The following is a 15169-nucleotide window of genomic DNA, read 5'->3' as shown; positions in this document are numbered from 1 at the left end:
TTATGTTAAATATATGTATTGTTTAACTTATTTTTAATGTATATTTTGTATTTAAATATACATTTTATATTATTGACTAATTTTAATAGTTAATTTTAATATACACGCAACATAATTAATTCTTATTACATACATATCAACATATAGGTGTATTAAATTTACATGAGCTTATTCTCCAATTAGTTTTTTTTACCATTCAAAATGTTAAAACTTTTTACATATATACCTTTTTTTCTTATTAATTTAGGTTTGTTGTTGGCCAATGAGCTATTACATGTATAAACTCTCGACACTTGTTTAAGCGGACGAGTGAGTTCGTCCATTTAAGTTGGTTTTAAGGTTTTTTTTTTTGTTAATTAATGATATTTATTACTTGGTAAAAAAATTAGACATGATTTTTCTAATAAATGGGCCTCTTCTTCACTTTTGCCCCATTGTAAATGGGCTTAGCCCTCTGTAGATCCAATATGCTTACATTGAGCAAGCTTATACACTGAGGACCAAAAATTAAAGGAAGCTCCAACGTCACACCTAAGAATTTGTAGACCAAAAAAAAAATTTGAAAAAAAAAAAGAAATTTTTTTCACAAAAAAGAAATAGAGAGAATGTGCTGAGTTGTGAACTTGTGGCTATATTTGGTGAGCAAGAATCCCCAATTCGCATGAATCAAGTCCCACAAACAATAATAACTATTTTGATTTGTACGTTTCTATGGTGTTGAATGTCTAAAATTTCAGCAGCTGTTAAAATGAATTGTCATGATGGAGAGAAGGACGTGTGTGGTGTTGGGTGTAACACGCATAGACAAGAACTGATTTCTGTGCAGGAGTGATAGGATGCTGCTGAAATTAGATGGATGATTGTATTAACTATAAGCTATGATTAATTATGATTAGATGTTTGGGTTGGACACTTTTGTGAATATGGCTATTTGTGGGGTTACTGATGAACTTCGGGTTCATTGTAAATGAAAAAAAAAATAGAACAACTTTTGGAGGAAGTTGGACCGTAATGTTTAGTCATTGTAATGAATTAGACCGAAAAAATAGAACAACATGCTTTTGAATGATATTTCATCAACATTAATTCAAATTCAAAAAATAATGCAATAGTATGGATCTTGAAAGAAAATGAAAATACATAAACATTAAGAGTAATAATATCATGGGTCCAAACGACATCCTCTCTAGTAGTATATTGTTTTGTATAATATTAAATAATAATAAATCTACTGTAATACGGTTTACATATCAATAATATCATAAAAAAATGTTATATTTTTTATTAATATTAAAAATAATAAATAATAAAACTAATATGACACTGTACAAAAGATAAATAGCATATGATATATTTTTTATCTTAATAATAAATAATAAAGAATTTGTTATGCTACTGTATCAATAGTAAATAAAATATTTAATTTTTTATATTTAATATTATAGTACTTTATGTTGGTAATAAATAATAATAAAACTACTATAATAAGCCCAAATAACAAATAAAATATGACATATTTGTATTATTATATTTTTTAGGGTTAGTATCGTTTTGACTGTCTTAATTGTTAGATAATTATAAAGAATTTATTTCAGTTGTATTATATTAGATTTATTATTATTTAATATTATCAAAAATAATATATTATTATAGAGAATACTGTTTGAGCCCATGATATTATTACTCTTAATGTTTATGCATTTTTTTTTTTTTGAGACTCATGCTATTGCATTACTATTTGAATTTGAATTAATATTGATGAAATATCATTCAAAAGCGTGTTGTTCTATCTTTTCAGCCTAACCCATTACAATCACTAAACAGCCCAACCTCCTCTAAAAGTTGTTTTATTTTTTTTTTTCCTTTACAATGAACTCAAAGTCCAGCCATAATCCCACTAAATGGCCATATTCACAAAAAAGTCCAGCCCAAACATCTAATCATAATTAATCATAACTTATAATTAACACAATCATTCATCTAATTTCAGCAGTATTCTGTCACTCCTGCACAGAAATCAATTCTTGTCTGCGCGTATTACACCTAACACTACATGCGTCCTTCTCTCCATCATGACAACTCATTTTAGCAGCTGCTGAAATTTTAGGCATTCAACACCATAAAAGCGTCCTTTTGATTTTATTATAACTTAAAAATATTGAGTAATTATAGGTGATTTATCTCACATTTAATAGGTGTTAACTCTTAAGATTACGTACATAAGTTATGTATACGAGCAGCAAAGCAGTGGCCATGTATATTGTGGTACGTTAATGAAAAGTAGCATCATCCCTCCCCGTGTCCCCTTATATGGTTGGAAGAACAACTACGGTGAGTCGTTTCATGAAGACCAAAATCAAATCCCAAGACTCGCACTCCAATCTATGTATGTCTTGTTGAAAATTCCATATGCTACCGATAAATTATAGAAAAATTTTTAAATGTGCCGTCATAATATTGTATCAGTAATTTTTAATCGTTAATCTTAATTATAAAAAAATATATAATATATATAATTAAGATTAAAGGTTAAAAGTCACTGATACACCAATATAACAGTACACTTAAAAATCTTTTTAAATTATAATTAAGAAATGGTTATATTGAAGGAAAATTTTTTTGTAAGAATGTCGAAAATAAGTATTAGATGCTTTAATTGTTAAGTTTAGACAGTAATGTATTACGTATGTAAATTTTATTGATTGTGCCATTGTGGAGTAATTTTAAATTTTTATTTTCTGTTTTTGACAAACAAGATTAATGATATTGATTTATTATTAAGTGTTTATGTCTGGAGCATATTTGAACCCATAAAAAAATGTTTTTTTATAGTGTGGATTTTAGTAGCAGTCATTATTTAGAATAAAAGGAAAGGGAGATAATAAAAAAATAAAATTTGTTTTGATTAGACAACATAATTTTTATTATACAAGATATAATAGCCATAAAAATATAGATGATGAATAAAAAAAAAAATAACGAAGTTCAGAATTTTAAATTTAAAAAATAATTAAAAAGAGTAAACCATAAACTTAACTACTTTTTTTAATGTTATTTTTTTCTAATATCACGCGCATACAAACTGATGCAATTTATGTTAACTAAAATGAAAATATTTTACTTTTTTAATTTATTATAAATGTATTTAAAAAAAATGTGTAAAATTTGTATTTTATTATATATAAACATGTTATAATATTATATTTATATTATCTATTATATATAATCGTTGACGTGAGAATTATTCACACCTTACTGTCAACAAACAATATTTAATACGACCATAAAAAAATATTAATATTAATATTCATATATTTTGTATATTGATAAATTTAAATTTAAGAAGTTGAAAATTTAGCCTTTTAATTAGTGAATATTTTAAACCTAATTATATTAAAATGATTAATATTACTATTATTATTATTTTGTAATATTTTATAATCGTGATTGCTTTAATTTATTATATATTATTAAATTCAATTGTTTGTACTTAATAATAAAGTTAGCACGTCCTGTTTGTTAAAGTATTTTTAAATTTATTTTTTTCGATCATTAAACTAAATTAATTATAATAAATTATAAAATTAATTGATTTAATCCATTCATATTGTTAAATAATTTTTGGATATTATTCATTTTTTTAACTTTAGTTATAATAATAATAATAATAATAATAATAATAATAATAATAATAATAATAGTAGTAGGTACTTCGAGGTATTCTGCTGTTGATTTTTAATTTTAGATTTTGTATTCGTTAATATTACAAATTTATTCTGTCTGAATTTTTTTCACCTTAATCTTATTTTCACTACAGCTGTATCTCGAATCCAAACGTACAACACCAGCCAGACGAATGTGTAGTTCAAGATGCAAGACAGTAGAAATTAACAAGAAAAAATATCTGAAATTAAAAGTCATTGTCATGCGGATCCAACAACGCAAGTATGAGAGTGAATAAAATATTTTAAATTGAATAGAATATTTTATTTTATAGTAATTAATTTTAGTATATTTATGTTACGTATAATAATAATAATTATTGGTAAAAATAATTTGAAATTTTAGAAAATTTATAGATTGTTATTTTTAAAAAAGTGAGTATAATTAAAAGTGAACAACATTATTTTAGAATTATTTTGAGTTGTCATGTAAATTGCCAGTAAAATGGATTTTTGCGATAATAGTAATAGCTACTAAAACTAAATAACTTTTTAATAACAAAATATAAGACGATTAATATCTAATTGTCGATAAATGTATTAGCAGTTATTTTTATTGCCACTAAAAAAATAAATAATCGTTAAAAATGATTTTTTTTAATGTCATTGGAACCACTCCAAAATGCCTAATATATATGTTTGGACTGCGGTAGAAGATAATTTTCTTTTGTAGATTTCTGTCATCTTGAATTACAATTTCAGCTGCCTGCCTAGTTTTGAATAAAGTTATTTTGCAGCTTTCTCATAAAATTGTTGTCTGATTTTAGTGAAAAAAATAAGATTGATATGGAAGAAGACTTAGAGAAAATAGATTTGTTATACTAATAAATATAAAATTTAAAATAGAAAACTAACAACGGAGTATTTTGGAGTACTTCGAAATATCTCATAATACTTATTGTTGTTATTGACTATTTATAATTATTAAAAAATTAATGTTACTAAAATCTAACTCAATATGATAAATTAATTAACTATGATTATAAGGCAATTAGTATTGTTAGATTTGACTTCTAATCAAAAAAAACTTTTCTATTATTTTAACTAAAGTTACAAAAATGAATATTATCAAAAAATTATTCAATCATATGAATTTATTAAATCAATTAGTTTTATAATTTATTCATTATAATTGATTTGATTTAATAATTAAAAGAATAAATTTAAAAACACTCTCACAAATATGACATGATAGCTTCATTATTAAGTATAAAAATTTAATTTTAATAATATATAATAGGTTAAACCAACCATCATTATAAAATATTACAAAATAATAATAATCATTTTAAGGGTTAACCACAAAAAACGCTTCGGAATATTTAAACGCTAAAAAAAATACACCGAATTTTACTATCGAACAAAAATATTTTCAAATAATTTAAAAACACAACAACAATATTCACCAGTAAATATATATTTTTAAAAAATATCTTAGAGATTGAATTTTGATGTAAATTTTTGCAAGAATGATTATAAAAATAATATATTATTATACATAAAAATTGGTGACTTTTTGTTAAGTATATAATTTTTTTATAATTGTTTTTGTTAACAACCAATAATAATTTTAAAAAAATCACAAAATAATATATACTTAACAAAAAATCACCAAATTTTAAGAATAATAATATCTCATTTTTTTAATTATGCTTGCAAAAAATTGTATCAAAATTCAATTTCTAATATATTTTTTGAGAAATACATATTTAATGTTAGTTTTTTTACAAGATTATCTAACATTAAATATGTATTTTTCAAAAAATATATTAGAGATTGAATTTTGATGTGATTTTTTACAAGAATGATTAAAAAATGAGATATTAGTATCCTTAAAATTTGATAATTTTTCGTTGAGTATATATTTTTTAATCACAAAAAATATATACTTAGAAAAAAATATCAAATTTTGAGATATTTAGATAAATTAAAATTAAATTATATCGTTATAAAAATTATTTGTGTCATAAATTTATGTACAAAGTATATGAATATTAATATTAACCTTTTTTTATGGTTATATTAAATATTGTTTATTGACCATAAGGTGTGAACAATTCTCACCTCAATAATTGTATATAATAGACAATATAAATATAATATTATAACATATATATATATATATATATGATAAAATACATGTTTTGTGCATTTTCTTAAATACATTTATAATAAGTTAAAAAAGCAAAATATTCTTATTTTACTTAACATAAACTGCATCAACTTATATCAACTTATATGTACGTGATATTACAAAAAATAACATTAAAAAAGATAGTTATGTTTATGATTTATTCTTTTTAATTTTTTTTAAACTTAAAATTCTGATCTTTATTTTTTTTATCTATATTTTTATGCCTATTATATCTTGTACGATAAAAAGTTATGTTGTCCAACAAAAACAAATTTTATCTTTTGACTATCTCCCCTCTCTTTTATTCTAAACAATATTATTACTAAAGTTCACATTTAAAAAAAAAATATTCCTTTCACTTTAGTTTATTATTTAAATATTTTTAACTGGTCCATATATACTCCATATATAAACACTTAATCACAAATCAATATCATTAATATCACTTGTCAGGAATAGAAAATAAAAAATCAAAATTGTTTCACAATCAATAAAATTTACGTGTTACGGTCTCAATTTGACAAGTAGCATTAACACCACATACTTATTTTCGACGTCCTCACCAGATAATTTCTATGTTAAATCTATTATATGTGGGAGGGGAGGGGAGGGGGTCAGGGGGGCGTGTTAGAGAATTTGAGATACATAAATACACTTTGCTTACAGCGTACTCTATTCATGGGCTCAAGGGCCCATCTTCATCCAAACTTCTTTTAATTATTTTTTAATTAAAAATTATAAATAATAAATATTACAATAAATAATTAAAATATTATTTTATTATCATTCTCATTTTAGAGGAGTTTTTCTAAACAGGACACATATCCTAGCTATCATTTCCCACCACCACACGTTTGTATTATCGTGTCTCCACTCTCCACCATTTAGACTGATACATTCTTTTAATAAATATGAATTGCATTATTTCACATACTAGAGTAAGGTTGGTTGCACAAACTAATAATATCTTGTAATTATTGTTTATAGTTTAAAATCTTAATTTTAATAGTTGTTTTACCAAAGTTAAAACCTTCCTCTTCAACTATATATATACACATACTGTATGTCACGTGCATGCAGAGTTCATTTATTAATGTCTTGCGTGTAAAAGTAGTGTGTATGCATGGTCAGCACATTCACTAAAATTCCCACAGAATCAAACCATATTTTAAATCACACATAAAAGCATGCAAAACACTCAAATTATATTCTTATACAAATTTTACAGTTTTAATTTATAGCTATTATTGAGTATATTATGATTTTTATATATTTTTGCTTTCTTAATTTTTGTCTATATCTTTATACTCAATAAGTGTGACAAATAGACACCCAAGTGAAATATAAGTATCTATATGATCTTTAGCTATACTAAAAGTAGTTTGTTCCACAAAAAGCCAAATATTTAATTGAATGAAAAGGGGAGATATTTCAACCTCTTGGAGCTAAATATTACTACTATGAGCGTTTTGAAAATGAAACTAATTGGTTAAAGTATTTTTCTATTTTTTTTATTAGAATCAACATTGAATGGATCTAACTCAATTAGATTTTATACTTAATAGATGTGAATCATAAAATATTTTAAAAACAATAAAAAAATTAATCTAAAATAGTTTAAAGTAATTTTTTATTTCATATTTTGTAATTATTACTAAAATAAATAAATAATTTTAATATAATAAATATTACATATATAAAATTATAAATATTAAATTAAATAACGTAACTTTGAGTCATTATTTATCTTTTTTTTTTGGTTTCCCACGGTATCCCCCAGCCCGGCAGGCCAAGGACTAATCCGCCGCGGTACTGAGCTCCATTTAAGGGTTTGCCGCTGGCCAATGGGTTGCTGCATGCACAAGGCAGAATTCGAACCCCCGACACTTGCTTAAGCGGACTAGTGAGCTAACCACTAAATCAACCCAACTTGGTTGAGTCATTATTTATCTAGTATTACTATCGTGAAATTAATTTACGACAAAAAAAAATTGTTTATTACATTAAAATTGAAATTTAATGGGTCGTCTAACTTAATTTTAAAAATGAATTTATAAAATAAAAAATATTTCATATTTATAAATTATTATTTCCAGACTTGATCGTGAGGCTTGTATTTATCTTTCTTTCTTGGTAACAATAAGCATTTCATTCATTTGGCAAATGATTAATAATCGGGCTCATGGTAATGAATTGTCTTTTTATAGCATTTAGTATATATAGTAATCAATGTAAGTTACATGATTTGTCATAAGCCGCAAGTGTTCTAGGACGAAGGATATGGAGGTGGATATGCTTGCTATCTTTTGAAAATTACAGAGCCTTCCAACGTAACTGTAGGTCCCATTTCAGAACCTATCTTTAATTTTTTATTTTTGTTAGGATCGGATAATTCTGGTGACGTCATCATCATTCTCCACCGAAAAGGACAATAATTGAAGAAAATTATAATATTCATTCTGACTTTAATTTGAAGTGAACTTGTTAGAACCACATTTAAAAAAGATGTTATTTATATATATGAGATAATTCAGAACCTTTAACTTTTTTTATTTTTAATGAGTTAGTAGATAAACTTTGCAATATGAAACTCATTATTAGAAAAGCAAGAGCTAATTAAAATTAGTTAGAACTTAACTGCAGTCGATTTTATACAGAGTTGTTTTTAGATGGTGTATTATTATTTAGTAGAAAAATTCGTTTATTTTATATAAATAGTTTAATTAAAAAAATAATTTAAATAAATTAAATAATTATTTCTAAAAAATTTTTATTTTTTTGTCTGTTATTTCTAAATTTCTAAACAATAAATTTGATACGTAATTCTTTTTCATTTTTACTAACTTTAGCTATAATGATTTGAATATGGAAAGTAATGGTAACCTAATCAATTTATGTGTTAATTCTAAACAAAGATGTGAACAATAAAATTCTCAAAAATATTATTCAACATTCAATTAATTTTATTCTAAACTTTAAATGGTATGAAGATATGAACAGTTATGTATTTGTTAAATGATTTTCATCATTTATAGAGAAGTGATAAAAATATAAATTAAAAAATATATTTAAAATAATAAATTTGATTAAAAAATACAAATAAAACGAACATATCTAATTAGAAGTTTGTTATTAGTTCTAAAAAATTAAAAGATAATGAATTTTGAGAGCGTAACAAAAAAGAAGTGAATAAAAATAATTTTTTGGTCGTTCAATTTAACTTAATTTTTTAATTAAATTATTTGTATAAAATAAATCGATTTTTTTTAAACCAAATGATAATACGTATTAATTATCCAGAAATAACTTCATGTGAAGTTTATGCAGATGAGTTTTTGTTTTAAAAAATTAATATTTTATAGTAATTGTTTATTAACGCCATAAAAGTCGGCTTTGATGAATGTTTTCGAATAGCTCCTAAAATTGGCTCGCTCACATTAATTTGGCTATTCCCTTTATCTTCTTGTGTCCAAAAATCAATAATGGACGAAACTTAGAACAAAAAATTATTTCATGGTTTGTAAGCATAGCATTTCTAGCCATTAATACAAGTTGGATGTGTGGGGATAAGAATGTAGAAAACCGCACTTTCATGTATGATCAGCACATGCACTGCTTGTATGCGAATCTTGATAAAAGAATTAATTAAGGTTGTTGTTTTGATTAAGTGGTTATTAGAATTAATTATTATTTTTTAATTAAAATATTATATACATACAAAATTAATTAACAAATTTATTATGATATATTTATATATAAATATAGTTGATGAAAAAAGACGTTAATTTTGTTTGGATAGAGAAATGTGAGGCTGTTTTTTAATATTTTAAAAATTTGCTTTTATTTCTTTTAATTTTGGCAAAATCTAAATACGACCAATTTCTATTTCTGTATCTATCTGTAGTCGAAAAAATTTTGGTTTTAGCTTTAATTTTAGAGAATCAGGATAAATATCAATGTTCATTATACTTTGTTAGCAAAATTTTTTAATGACCTGAACTATAATATTTAAAAATTGAAAAATATGCTTTTGCGTTACTTACGTCAATCTGTCAGTTACTTTAATATTTAAAGGATAGAGTTGTATAAAAATTTAATAAATAATGGGTCTTTTTTATTAATTTTTTTATGCAGATACTATAGAAAGACATCATTCTGGAGGATATAACAAGTAACAATTTTACAAAGATAATTTAAAAAGGTTTAGTTCTATCAAGAGTTAAACTGTTTGTTTGATTTGTATTGACTGATAGAATCAATACGAAGGAGAAGCTGAGTCGGTTAAGAGTTATCCACCAGGAAGATGTTGTATGTATGTTTTGTAACAAGAGTATTGAATATGTTCACCACTTGTTTTTTGGCTGTGATTTTTCTTGGCAGGTTTAGTGTGCTTGGTTATCATTTGTTGGAAAGCAATGATCATACTTGGGAACGTTGAAGGAACATTTTATAAGTTGAATTGAGATATCAGCTAGTAAGGAGGAGCGCAAAAGGTGGTTGATGGGTTTTTGTGCGATTATCTGGAACATCTGACTAGAAAGGAATAAAAGAATTTTTCAGAATAAAGAAAAAGGGGTTGTTGAGGTTATCCATATGTCTTTCATGAACTATAAGGAGTGGTTAGGTGTGGATTCTTTTTGTTGTTGATGGCAATGCCAGAAATGACAATGGGATAAACATTAGTGTTACTTAGAGTTTGATAGCTTGCTTTATGGTTTACTCTGGTTCTTTTTGTTATTGTTCGCTCCACTTGATGTGTTGAGCTTCTTTCTTTCAAAAAAAAAAAACTATTAAATAATTGTGCGAACCGATCAACCGATCAAAAGGATTTAATAGAAATCCGACTTAGCAGGTCAAATGATGAATTGGTCTATTGAATTATTCCAATTTGATGTGCACTATGAACCACACTTAGCCATCAAGACTCAAGCGATGGTTAATTTTCTGACTGAGATGATACACCCAGATTCCAACATACCGCTTTGGGAGCTTCATATGGATGGAGCTTTCAATGTCTGATATGGGAGAGCGAGTCTCATCCTAACCAAAGAAGTAGACGTGGTGATCGAGGTCTCTGTTAAATTTGATTTTTCTATCTCAAATAATTAAGTTGAGTATGAAACCTTGCTTGCAGGATTGGCATTAGCTCGGGATGTCAACGCAGTAGAGGTAACTGTATTTAGTGATTCACAGCTAGTGACCTCTCACATTAATGGGAAATACGAGGTGCGAGACCTATTACTGTAATAGTATTTGAAAGAAGTACAATAAGAGGTACAGTCCTTCGATTCCTTTTTTACTCAAGCATGTACCTAGAGAATAAAATATACGAGCTGATGTATTGTTCAAACTCGCAAGCACTAAGCCCAGAACTAGAAATTGTAGTTTGATACAGGAGGTGCTTACATAATCTACTATGACAAAACCTGATGTTCTGACTTTCTGTTCATCCACGATCAACACTTGGATGGATCCAATTTGCGAATACTTAGAACACAGGACTTTGCCCAATGATCCTAAGAAAGCAAAGAAATTACGGTTTAAAGAGGTCAAATATACTATGATAAATGGGCAGTTGTACAAAAGGGATGTGTCCTAACCACTGTTCAAATGCTTAAATAACTAACAAACGATGTATGTATTACAGAAAGTTCATGAGGATTGCTGTGGACATCACTTAAGAGAAGTCATCCGAGCTGGATACTACTTGCTCACTCTCATCAAAACTGCCATGGAGTATGTGAAAAAAATGTGATAAATGTCATAAACACGGCAACCTCCACCAAGCGCCTCCCGATGAGCTTGGGTCTGTTATCCCAATAAGACCATTTGCTAAGTGGGATTGGACCTATTGGGATATTTTTCACAAGGATCCCGCCAAGTAAAATATCTTATAGTTGTTATAGACTATTTTACCAAGCGGACTGAAGATACGCCACTGTTTAGCATCAGCTCCGCTTAATGTCAAAAGTACGTTTGGAAAACAATTATAGCGAGATTTGGGATTTCTGAATCTATTATCATAGATAATGGATCCGATTTACTGAAAATTTTGAGAATTATTGTTTGGATTGGGAATCTGACAAATATTTGCCTCGGTGGAATATCTGCAGACAAATGGACAAATTAAAACTGTGAAAGATAATTTTGAATGAGTTGAAGAAAAGATTGGATGAACACCTAGACTTCTGGGCTGACGAGATATGGTCAGTGTTATGGTCATACTGAATTATAGTGCACTTCACTACTAACAAGACTCAATTCGAACTTACTCATAGTGAAGATGTAGTAATTCCAGTAGAATTTAGAGAGCCAAACCCAAAAATACTTTTGAAAGCATCGACAATTTACGAAAGTTTGGACTTAATTGACGAAGTTAGGGATATAGCTAATTAGCAGAACAAGTTCTAAAATAACGAGTAGCCAAGAGATATAATGTAAAGATCTGGTCTAAGAATTTTTAAATAAAAGATCTAATTCTAAGACAAGTCGATATAAAAATATTAAAAATAATAATATAACTTATTTTATTTTTAATATATATTTTATACAGTGACTAATTTTGTTCTACACCTAATATCATTATTTTTTTTATAATACAAGATGGGATTGCTTATTAATTAGAATTGAAATAATTAGAATTGAAAACTCGAACCTGTCAAGTGGTAAGGCGTATTTTTTAATAATTAAACACTTCTGAAGCTATGTTTGTTTGAAAAAAATGAAAAAAAAAAGAAAAATAATTATTTTTTATTGTTTAATTGCGAGAAAAATAGGAAAAAAAAGAAAAGAGATAAAAAAACTGGTTGAATTCATCAATTTTTTTCTTTTTAATATTAGAAAAAAAAATTATTTTGTCTCACCACTTTTAATGTTACCCTTTCGCTTTTTTTAATATATTTTATAATATAAAAATAAAATTATCCTTTTATAATATTTTTTCTTTCTTATTTTCTTTTCATCTAAACACATCTAAAAAAAATAAAAATCCACTCAACTCCTTTTTTTTTCTATTTATTTTCATTCTATTTCTTTCTGAATGAAGAGATTTTGCATGACGTGTTGAGGCCTGCAACCCTATCCGCTATATATATGCACCAATGATATTAAAATGCCTTTCTTCTATCTCTTAAAAAAAAAAATTCAATTAAATGATTTCCATACATTATTATTTGGATGTATTTGATTCAGACAGAATTGCATCGATGACTTGAATAGTTATAGCTGCTGTTTCATTATAATGTTATTATTATGGTTATTGTTAATTTGTTATTCACGTATGTCAGGTTCAGTATATGACCAGTTCAATCATTGTCACATCTATACCAAATTAATTAGGGTTACCTGTATCATCACCCCTGCTTAATTTCATAGATAGGGATATATCTGTCTACATCTACATGAGAATCATTCTAATTCTAGCTATTCTTTGTCTATGTTCGTTATTATCACATTTTTCATAATCTAGATAATTTATTTATAAGTAATACTTCAAATTAATATTTAAAAATTTGTTAGTCAAATATTTTAATAGTTAACAAATTTTAATCATCAAATTAGTTTTTAAACTTTTATTTCGTTAAACAAATCAATCCCTATATCAAATCATTCATATATATAGAAACTAATCTAAAAATTATTCTATTTTTTATTAAATAATAACAGAAACTGGTTTGTTTAAAAATATTTTATTTTTTATTAAATAAAAAAAGAGATTAATTTATCTAATTTTTTTAGTCAAAATTTAATTTGACAATTAATAGATTTAACAAAATTAAAAATTAAAAATCGATTTAATAATTAAAATTTATTGAGAATTAAACTATTATTGAACTATTTTAGGACTAATTTATTTAAAATATTACGCTTTACTTATTGTTAACTGCCAATAATATTTACTCTTGCTCCTCTCTAACATTTGGATGACATACACATGCTTAATTCAGATTATATTAATTAATAGGATAACCTTAGATTAATGATAGAGATTAAGATGACATGACATATGATGGATAAAAGCATGAAATACGGTACTCAATTAGCTTGGTGACGTCATAGATAGAATGGGATATTATTCTTATATGATTAATTTGGTGGCCATTGGTGAGATACATAGGATAAGAGGATATGGCAATCCCAAATTAAATGCAATTATGAGAGGGGGATTGATCGTGGAAGCCATAGACGAGTCATATTAGGACAACATGGTTAGTCCACCAATGAGAAGAGAGTTTAGTTTAGAGAATAATTCTTTGGTTAAGGCAAAATTCTCATTATTTGTATCAAGGAAAAGTAGCCCTTTTTCATCATTATTAGAGAATGTAGAAGATTGGTGTCCATGTATAGTCCAAGTCTTGATGATACCAACTAAAATCATATATAAATGTAGATGTGGATGCTAGCTTGTATGAAGTAGCATCCAAGTTGCCAATGTGAATAACACTGCATTTCAATATGATTCACCACAAATCTTGGGGCACCTTTTAGCCATATATATATATAACTAACTCCTGCGATGCCCTTTCATAGTTTCATGTGATTTATTTACACTTGAGTAAACGTCCCTATATCTTTTCTTGAAATAAAAGGAAAGAAAAAGATGGTGCCGTAAATCAATTTTGAAAGTTTCGGACAAACTTTAATTATTAATTAAATTTACAACAGTTTACTTTATTAGATAAATGAATCTACATATTACATACAATTTTTTTTAGCACAAATTATTATTCTCTAACTCAAATTTGCACATGAAATGTAACGAGTGAAAATAAATCTAAAATCCAATGAGGATAATTTTATTAGTTAATATAATTTATTATAAATATAAATAATAAAAATGTAATTAATCAAGTAAAAATTAGTAATTGATATTTTGTTTTGAATTCTATTCTCATAAAATTATATCCTTCCTAATTCTCTTTTGATTTAATTAATTCTTTTTCTATTTTTCTTTAATCTCATTAATTTTTTTATTCTATATTTTTTTTCATTTTGTTAGAGTATCTTTAATGCTAGATTTAATTTCAATTTTATTTTGAATCCTACAAAAATGATACATAAATATTTATGGGATCATATGTTATAAATAATGATTTGAAATTAAAAATAAAATTTGTCTTTCTAATTCTTAATCTTAGTTTAATTAAAATTTTATATTATTTTTAATTATTTCATCAACATAATTATATGAACAATAAAATTTTATTAGTTTTTTATTAAAATAATATATATTTTTATCAATTAATTTTAATATAAATTTTAATTTTAAATTAATTTATTTCTTAATTTATTAACGATTTGTCAAAATCTAATA

This window comes from Arachis hypogaea, chromosome 3, assembly GCF_003086295.3.
Source record: "Arachis hypogaea cultivar Tifrunner chromosome 3, arahy.Tifrunner.gnm2.J5K5, whole genome shotgun sequence".
In the NCBI taxonomy this organism is placed as follows: Eukaryota; Viridiplantae; Streptophyta; class Magnoliopsida; order Fabales; family Fabaceae; genus Arachis; species Arachis hypogaea.
The sequence above is the reverse complement of the archived record's forward strand: the minus strand, read 5'-3'. Positions refer to the sequence as shown.